Raw genomic sequence first — 9470 nt, forward strand, 5'->3', positions numbered from 1 at the left:
ACTTGTGCCTCCAAATTTCTGATGGAGGACTTGTTACACTCATGAAACTTAAAGTGGCATTAGACAGATCAGAGACTATGTTTGCTAAGTTGGAGGGGTTCTGTTCAGAATTCTCTGTCTGTTGCAGAGAAGATGATGGAAAAGGCTTGCTATTGCTGAGCCTATTTCTTCCACCATTATTAAAGCCTTGTTGAGGCTTTTGTTGATCCTTCCATGATAAATTTGGATGATTTCTCCATGATGAATTATAGGTGTTTCCATAAGGTTCACCCATGTAATTTACCTCTGCCATTGCAGGGTTCTCAGGATCATAAGCTTCTTCTTCAGAAGATGCTTCTTTAGTACTGTTGGATGCATTTTGCCATCTATTCAGACTTTGAGAAATCATGTTGACTTGCTGAGTCAACATTTTGTTCTGAGCCAATATAGCATTTAGAGCATCAATTTCAAGAACTCCCTTTCTCTGAGGCATCCCATTATTCACGGAATTCCTCTCAGAAGTGTACATGAACTGGTTATTTGCAACCATGTCAATAAGTTCTTGAGTTTCTACAGGTGTTTTCTTTAGGTGAATGGAACCACCTGCAGAATGGTCCCGTGACATCTTAGAGAACTCAGATAGACCATAATAGAATATATCTAGAATAGTCCACTCTGAAAGCATGTCAAAAGGACACCTTTTGGTCATCTACTTGTATCTTTCCTAAGCTTCATAGAGGGATTCACTATCTTTTTGTTTGAAAGTCTGAACATCCACTCTAAGCTTGCTCAGCTTTTGAGGAGGAAAGAACATAGCCAAGAAGGCCGCGACCAGCTTATCCCATGAGTCCAGGCTATCTTTAGGCTGTGAGTCCAACCATGTTCTAGCTCCGTCTCTTACAGCAAAAGGGAAAAGCATGAGCCTGTAAACTTCAGGATCTACTCCATTAGTCTTAACAGTCTCACAGATCTGCAAGAACTTAGTTAAAAACTGGTAGGGGTCTTCTGATAGAAGTCCATGAAACTTGCAGTTCTGTTGCATTAGAGCAACTAGTTGATGTTTCAGCTCAAAATTGTTTGCTCCAATGGCAGAGATTGAGATGCTTCTTCCATCAAACTTGGAAGTAGGTGTGGTATAATCACCAAGCATCCTTCTTGCATTATTATTTTCGGCTGCCATCTCTTCTTCCTTTTTGAAAATCTCTGTAAGGTTGTCTCTGGATTCTTGTAATTTAGCTTCTCTTAGTTTCCTCTTCAGAGTCCTTTCAGGTTCAGGATCTGCTTCAACAAGAATATTCTTGTCCTTGCTCCTGCTCATTTGAAAAGAGGGGAATAGAAAATAATAATAGGAATCCTCTTTATCACAGCAGAGAGATTCCTTTATGTTAGTAGAAGAAGAAGGGAATAGAAGAAGGAAAAGAGTCAAGAATCCAAACATAGGGGGGAAGAGAGGTGCGAATTCTTGAGTAGAAGAGAAGTGTTAGTAAATAAATAAATAAATAGAAGAAGAGGAGAAGGAGAGAATTTTGAAAATAAATTTTGAAAAAGGGTTAGTGATTTTCGAAAATTAAGAGAAGAAAAACAATTAAAATTAAAATTTAAACAATTAATTAATTAAAAATTTTTGAAAAAGAGGGAAGTGATTTTCGAAAATTAGAAAGAGAAAGGTGGTTAGGTGGTTTTGAAAAAGATAAGAAACAAACAAAAAGTCAATTAGTTAGTTGAGAAAGAATTGAAAATCAATTTTGAGAAGATAAGAAGTTAGAAAAGATATTTTGAAATCAAATTTTTTGAAAAAGATAAAAAGATATTATTGAAAAAGATTTAATTAAAAAGATATGATGAAAAAGATATTTTGAAAAAGATTTGATTTTTTAAATCAAAATTGATTACTTGACTAACAAGAAACCAAAAGATATGATTCTAGAATTTAAAGATTGAACCTTTCTTAACAAGAAAGTAACAAACTTCAAATTTTTGAATCAATCACATTAATTGTTAGTAAAGTTTCAAAAATTTGAAATAAAATTAAGAAAAAGATTTTGAAAAAATATTTTTAAATATTTTCGAAAATTAATAAGAAAAATAAAAAAGATTTGATTTTTGAAAAAGATTTGGAAAGATAAAATTTTTAAATTTGAAAATTTGGCTTGACTTATAAGAAATAGCTAAGTTTTAAAAATTTTTGACTAAGTCAACCCAAATTTTCGAAATTTATGAGCAAAATAAGGAAAAGATAATTTTTTTATTTTTTTAATTTTTAATGAGGAGAGAGAAAAACACAAAAATGACTCACAATATGAAAATTATGAATCAAAACACATGATGCATGCAAGAACACTATGAATGTCAAGATGAACACCAAGAACACTTTGAAGATCAAGATGAACATCAAGACTTATTTTTGAAAAATTTTCAAGAAAAGAAAACATGCAAGATACCAAACTTAGAAATTTTTAATGCATAGACACTATGAATGCAAGAATGCATATGAAAAACAAGAAAAGACACAAAACAAAAAAATATGAAGATTAAACAAGAAGACTTACTAAGAACAACCTGAAGATCATGAAGAACACATGCATGAATTTTTATTAAAATGCATAAATTTTTTAAAAACATGTAATTGACACCTAACTTAAAATTTTAATCAAAACTCAAACAAGAAACACAATATATTTTTTGATTTTATGATTTTTTTTAATTTTTTAAAAATAATTTTTAAAGAAAAACGAAAAAGAAAGAATTTTTTTTGAAAAATTCTTTTGAAAACTTTTTGAAAAGAAAATTACCTAATCTGAGCAACAAGATGAACCGTCAGTTGTCCAAACTCGAACAATCCCAGGCAACGGTGCCAAAAACTTGGTGTTGTTGCCGGAATCTTGAATAATCGCTGGCTTCAAACTCGAACAATCCCCGTCAACGGCGCCAAAAACTTGGTGCACGAAATTGTGATCTCTAATAATGGCATTCAACTTGGTATAAGCATCTACTAACTCAGCACTTTCTTCACAAATTCGCACAACTAACCAGCAAGTGCACTGGGTCGTCCAAGTAATAAACCTTACGTGAGTAAGGGTCAATCCCACGGAGATTGTTGGTATGAAGCAAGCTATGGTCATCTTATAAATCTCAGTTAGGCGGATAATAAATGGTTATGGAATTTTTGAATAATAATAAATAAACAGAAAATAAAGATAGAAATACTTATGTAAATCATTGGTGAGAATTTCAGACAAGTGTATGGAGATGCTTTGTCCCTGTTGAATCTCTGCAACATACTGCTTTCTTACTGCCTTCATCCAATCCTTCTTACTCCTTTCCATGGCAAGCTGTATGTAGGGCATCACTGTTGTCAATGGCTACATCCAATCCTCTCAGTGAAAATGGTCCAAATGCTCTGTCACAGCATAGCTAATCATCTGTCGGTTCTCGATCATGTCGGAATAGAATCCATTGATTCTTTTGCGTTTGTCATCACGCCCAACAATCGCGAGTTTGAAGCTCATCACAGTTATTCAATCCCTGAATCCTACTCAGAATACCACAGACAAGGTTTAGACTTTCCGGATTCTCATGAATGCCGCCAACAATTCTAGCTTATACCACGAAGATCTTGATTAAGGAATCCAAGAGATATGCGTTCGGTCTATGGTAGAACGGAAGTGGTTGTCAGTCACGCGTTCATAGGTGAGAATGATGATGAGTGTCACGGATCATCACATTCGTCATGGTGAAGTGCAACGAATATCTTAGAATAGGAATAAACTGAATTGAATAGAAAATAGTAGTAATTGTATTAAAACTCGAGGTACAGCAGAGCTCCACACTCTTAATCTATGGTGTGCAGAAACTCCACCATTGAAAATACCTAAGTGATTAAGGTCCAGGCATGGCCGAGAGGCCAGCTTCCAAAACGTGATCAAAGGATCAAAATACAATCCAGAGATCTCTAATACAATAGTAAAATGTCCTATTTATACTAGACTAGCTACTAGGGTTTACAGAAATAAGTAATTGATGCATAAGTCCACTTCCATGGCCCACTTGGTGTGTGCTTGGGCTGAGCTTGAGCTTTACACATGCAGAGGCTTCTTTTGGAATTAAATGCCAAGTTGTAACGTGTTTTTGGCGTTTAACTCTGGTTCGTGACGTGTTTCTAGCGTTTGACTCCAGAATGCAGCATGGAACTGGCGTTGAGCACCAGTTTGCATCATCTAATCTCGAATAAAGTATGGACTATTATATATTGCTAGAAAGATCTGGATGTCTACTTTCCAACGCCGTTGAGAGCACGCCATTTGGAGTTCTGTAGCTCTAGAAAATTCATTTCGAGTGCAATGAGGTTAGATTCCAACAGCATTAGCAGTCCTTTGTCTGCCTTTTATCAGAGTTTTGCTCAGGTCCCTCAATTTCAGCCAGAAAATACCTGAAATCATAGAAAAATACACAAACTCATAGTGAAGTCCAGAAATGTGAAATTAGCATAAAAACAAATGAAAACATCCCTAAAAGTAGCTAGATCCTACTAAAAACTACCTAAAAATAATGCCAAAATGCATATAAATTATCCGCTCATCAGAAATCGAAGAAATCACTATGTGACCTAACAACAACAACAATGTTGCTATTCCTAATGCTCTTGAGCAACCTAGGAGAACTCTTGGTTCTTAAACTGCTCCAAATCCTACTTTCTATGGTGGTAGTTTTGTTGTGCCCCCTGTAGCTGCTATTAACTTTGAGTTAAGGCCTCAACTTATCACTTTGGTGCAATAAAACTGTCAGTTTCATGGACTCCTACAGAAAGACCTAAACTTATTCATCTTTAATTTCCTGTAGATATATGATACATTCAAGACTAATGGAGTCCATCTTGATATTTATCAGTTGTTTCTCTTATTATTTGCTATATGGGACCAAGCTAAGCAGTGGCTTGATACACAACACAAGGAGAGCCTAGATACATAGGACAATATGGTCAGCAGATTCTTGACTAAGTTCTTTCTACCTCAGAGGCTAACCAAGCTAAGGACCAATGTTCAGACATTCAGGCAACAAGAGGGTGAATCTCTCTATGAAACTTGAGAGAGGTACAAGGTTATGCTCAGAAAGTGCCCTCCTAACATGTTTCCGAACTGGATACAATTGCAGATCTTTTATGATGGGATTACTCAGGCCGCTAGGACTTCTTTGGATAATTATGTAGGAGGATCTCTTTACATGAAGAAAACCACTGAAGATGCTCTAGAATTGATTGAGATGGTTACTAACAACCAGTATTTATACTCTTGTAAGAGAACCACCATGAGAAAGGGAATCATGGAACTAGATGTTTTAGATACTATTCTTACTCAGAATAATGCCATGTCTCAGTAGATAAATGGCATTACTCAACACTTGGGTGGATTACAAGTTTTAGCTATTAATACCTAAGATGTTCCTTATGACATGACTGATGAATTTCCTCAAGGTGTGAATCCTCTAAACAGGTAAATTACATGGACAATTCCTCAAAACTCCTAATAATGATCCTTTTTCCAAGACTTACGATCTAGGTGGAGGAATCACCCAAATTTTGGTTGAAAAAATCAACCACAAACAACCAAATTTCAACAACAACAACTCTCCTTAGGGTAATTTCAATCAGAGTAATTTCAACAACAACAACCATCTGTTCTAGTCCTCTCAATAATTCCATGTGCCCCCTCCCTCTTAGAAACCTTCTGACTTGGAATCTTTAGTTACAGAACTCTCCAAGAACACTAATAGTTTCATACAGAAAATCAGAGCTTCAATTAGAAACTTAGAGGTTCAAATGGGTCAGTTAATCAAGCAAGTAGCTGAGAGTCCTCCTCACACCTTCTCAAGTGATACAGTGCCCAAACCAAAGAAGGAGTGCCAAGCCATCTATCTAAGAAGTGATAAGGTAGCCGATATGGAAGCACAGGTTAGTGAGAAGCCAGTTGAAAAAAAAAAGTCCGAAGGAGGCTCAGGACAAGGTGGAACACGCCCCTGAGAGGTATCCAAACAACCCTTTTTTGATTGATGGTGAGTAATACAAAGTGAAGTCTCCAGTGCCTGAGTATTAACCAAAAATGCCATATCCTCAGAGGCTTCAGAAGGCATCCAAAGACAAGCAATTTTTAAGATTCCTAGACATCTTCAAGAAGCTATAGATCAACATTCCTTTTGCAAAGGCCTTGGAGAAAATGCCTCTCTATGCTAAATTCATAAAGGAATTTTAAACCAATAAGAGGAATTGGAAAGAGAGTGAAACTATAGTGCTCACCAAGGAATGTAGTGCAAGTATCCAGTAGGATCTCCCTGAGAAGATGCAAGATCTGGGAAGCTTTTTAATTCCTTGCACCATTGGAGACATTACTATACAGAGGGCATTATATGATCTTGGAGTAAGCATCAATCTCATGTCACTTTCTTTGATGAGAAAGCTCCAAATTGATGAGGTAAAACCTACTAGGATCTTTCTTCAACTTGCTGACTGTTCAATTCAATTTTCTCTTGGAGTTGTTGAGAATTTACTAGTGAAAGTAGGACCTTTTATTTTTCCTGTTGATTTTATGATACTGGATATGTAAGAAGAAGTGAATGCTTCCATTATTTTGGGAAGATTTTTTCTAGCTATAGGGAGAGTCCTTATTGATGTATAAAAAGGGTGAATCAACCCTGAGAGTCAATGATGAGGAGGTTGTTCTTAATGTACTTGAGGTCTTGCAACATCCTAGTGATTCTAAGGGATGTATGAGAGTTGATTTAATTGAGCTATTGATTCAAGAGGTCTTTGAAGAAGAAGAGCTTGATAGTGTTTTGGAACCCCCTTCAGAGGATGGTCTGCTAGAGATTGATGATTCACCACCACAAAAGGGAGAATTAAACACGCATACTAAAGAGGAGGGGCCACCCAAGCTTGAGTTGAAGCCCTTGCCTCCCTCTCTTAAGTATGCCTTTCTAGACGAGCAGGATTCCTATCCAGTGTTTATCAGCTCTTCTCTGAGTCATGATAAAGAGGAGGCATTCATACAGGTTCTTAGAAGCCACAAAATAACTCTTGGGTGGACCATTAGTGTTTTGAAAGGGATGAGTACGACTATGTGTATGCACAAAATTCTACTTGAGGAGGATGTTAAACCCGTAATGCAACCACAAAGGCGGCTAAATTCGACTATGAAAGACGTGGTTTAGAAAGAGGATATGAAGCTTTGGAAAGCCTGGATAATTTACCTTATTTATGACAGTCCATGGGTGAGTCCTGTCCAAGTTGTTCCTTAGAAGGAAGGCTTGACAGTGGTCAAGAATGAGAAGAATGAGTTGATTCCTACACAGACCGTCACTAGATGGCGTATGTGCATTGACTACAGGAGGCTCAACACTGCAACTAGGAAGGACCACTTCCAATTGCCTTTTATTGATCAGATGCTTGAGACGTTAGCTGGACATGCATTTTATTATTTTCTGGATGGTTATTATGGATATAATCAGATTGTAGTAGACCTTCAAAATCAGAAGAAAACGGCATTCACTTGTCCTTTTGGTGTATTTGCTTACCGAAGGATGCAGTTTAGATCGTGCAATGTCCCAGTAACTTTTTAAAGGTGTCTGCTTTCAATATTTTCTGACATGATTGAAAAGTTTATTGAGGTATTTATGGATGATTTTTCTATACTTGGTAATTCTTTTTATTCTTACCCGAGACATCTCTCGTTAGTCTTGAAACGGTGCCAAGAAACAGACATTGTTTTGAACTAGAAAAAATGCATTTTTATGGTGACTGAAGGTATTGTTCTTGGGTACCGGATTTCAAGTAAAGGAATAGAGGTTGATAAAGCTAAGGTGGAGGTAATTGAAAAATTACCACCACCCACTAATGTAGAGGCAATCTGGAGTTTCCTAGGACATACAGGTTTTTATAGAAGGTTTATAAAGGATTTTTCTAAAATTGCTAAATCTCTGAGCAACCTTGTGGGTGCAGACAATCCTTTTTGCTTTAATGATGATTATTTGCATGCTTTTGAGACTCTGAAAGCTCAGCTTGTCTTTGCATCCATCATAGCTACTTCTAACTGGGATTTACCATTTGAATTAATGTGTGATGCTAGTGATCATGCCATAGGAGCTGTCTTGGGGAAGAGACAAGACAAGCTTGTGTATGTCATTAATTATGCTAGCTGTGTGCTAAATGACGCACAAAAGAATTATACAACTACAAAAAAAGAACTATTAGCTGTAGTTTTTGCTTTTGATAAGTTTAGGACCTATTTGATTAGTTCTAAGGTTATTGTTTATACTGACCATGATGCTTTTAAGTACCTTCTAACTAAACAGGATGCTAGTCCAAGACTGATCAAGTGGGTGCTCCTTCTTCGGGAGTTTGATATTGAGATTAGAGATAGGAAAAGGACAGAGAATCAAGTGGCTAACCACCTTTCCAGAATTGAGCCTAAAGATGTCGTGCAATAACCCACTCTTGTGAATGAGACTTTTTCTGATGAGCAACTCTTTGTTATACAGAAAGCCACATGGTTAGCAGATATTGCAAATTACAAGGCTATGGAATTCATCCCAGAAGAGTATACTAAACAGCAGGTAAAGAAGCTGCTTAGTGATAACAAGTATTTCTTATGGGAGAAACCCTATCTTTTTAAGAGATGCTCAGATGGTATCATGATGACTTGCATCATCTATCTATTTTCTCATGAAGTTTTTGTCAAAAAATGAGTGTTTTCTCACTGAAATAATGTAATATTGATTGATATATCATGAATTCTTGGAATACTTGGTGCGGGATTGAGAATTCCCACAACTTAACAGGCAAGTGCACCAGGTCATCCAAGTAATACCTCATGTGAGTGAGGGTCGATCCCATGAGGATTGTCGGACTGAGCAAGTAATGGTTGTTAAGTTGGACTTAGTCAGGAAAATAAAAAAGGGGTTTGGCGAGTTGCAATTCGCATAAACAATAAATAAGCAAGTAAAGAAAGCAATAAACAGTTTGGTGTGAAAGCAGTGTGAGAAAACAGTTAAGGATTCAGAGATGTTTATCTTTCTGGATTAAAATTTCTTACCAAATATTTTAGCAATGAATGATCCATTCTATGGCAAACCATAAGTGTCTAACCCTAATCTCTTAGTAATTTAGCCTCTTCTAACGTTCATCAACCGCCATTCTTGTAGTCACTTAATTCCGATTAGAGGGTGAAATTCAGAAAACTAGTTTAATGCCACAAAAACCCTAATTACCCAAGACTAACAGGATTATATGTTACATATCCAAATTAGTTCATGCAATTAGTGATTTAAGAGGAATTTGTTTTCAAGCTGTAGTTCAAGCGAGATAACTCTCTCGAGAATCACAAGAACTCATGTAGAAAAGGGTCATACTCTCGTTCTACCCAATTTATAAGATTAAGAATGAAAACAATCCTTAGAATTGAATCAAACATAAATTAAAATAAAAGAATGATAGTTCTAATCCA

General features: G+C 36.2%; 1 non-coding gene across 1 annotated transcript; it reads left to right on the forward strand.

The window, feature by feature from the left end:
- The first annotated feature begins 658 nt into the window (after positions 1-658).
- LOC112793103 (small nucleolar RNA R71) lies at positions 659-766 on the forward strand. Its single transcript, XR_003197812.1, has one exon. It is a non-coding gene; the product is annotated as a small nucleolar RNA R71 (small nucleolar RNA).
- Positions 767-9470: the final 8704 nt, after the last annotated feature.

The sequence above is a fragment of the Arachis hypogaea genome, chromosome 3, assembly GCF_003086295.3.
Source record: "Arachis hypogaea cultivar Tifrunner chromosome 3, arahy.Tifrunner.gnm2.J5K5, whole genome shotgun sequence".
In the NCBI taxonomy this organism is placed as follows: domain Eukaryota; kingdom Viridiplantae; phylum Streptophyta; class Magnoliopsida; order Fabales; family Fabaceae; genus Arachis; species Arachis hypogaea.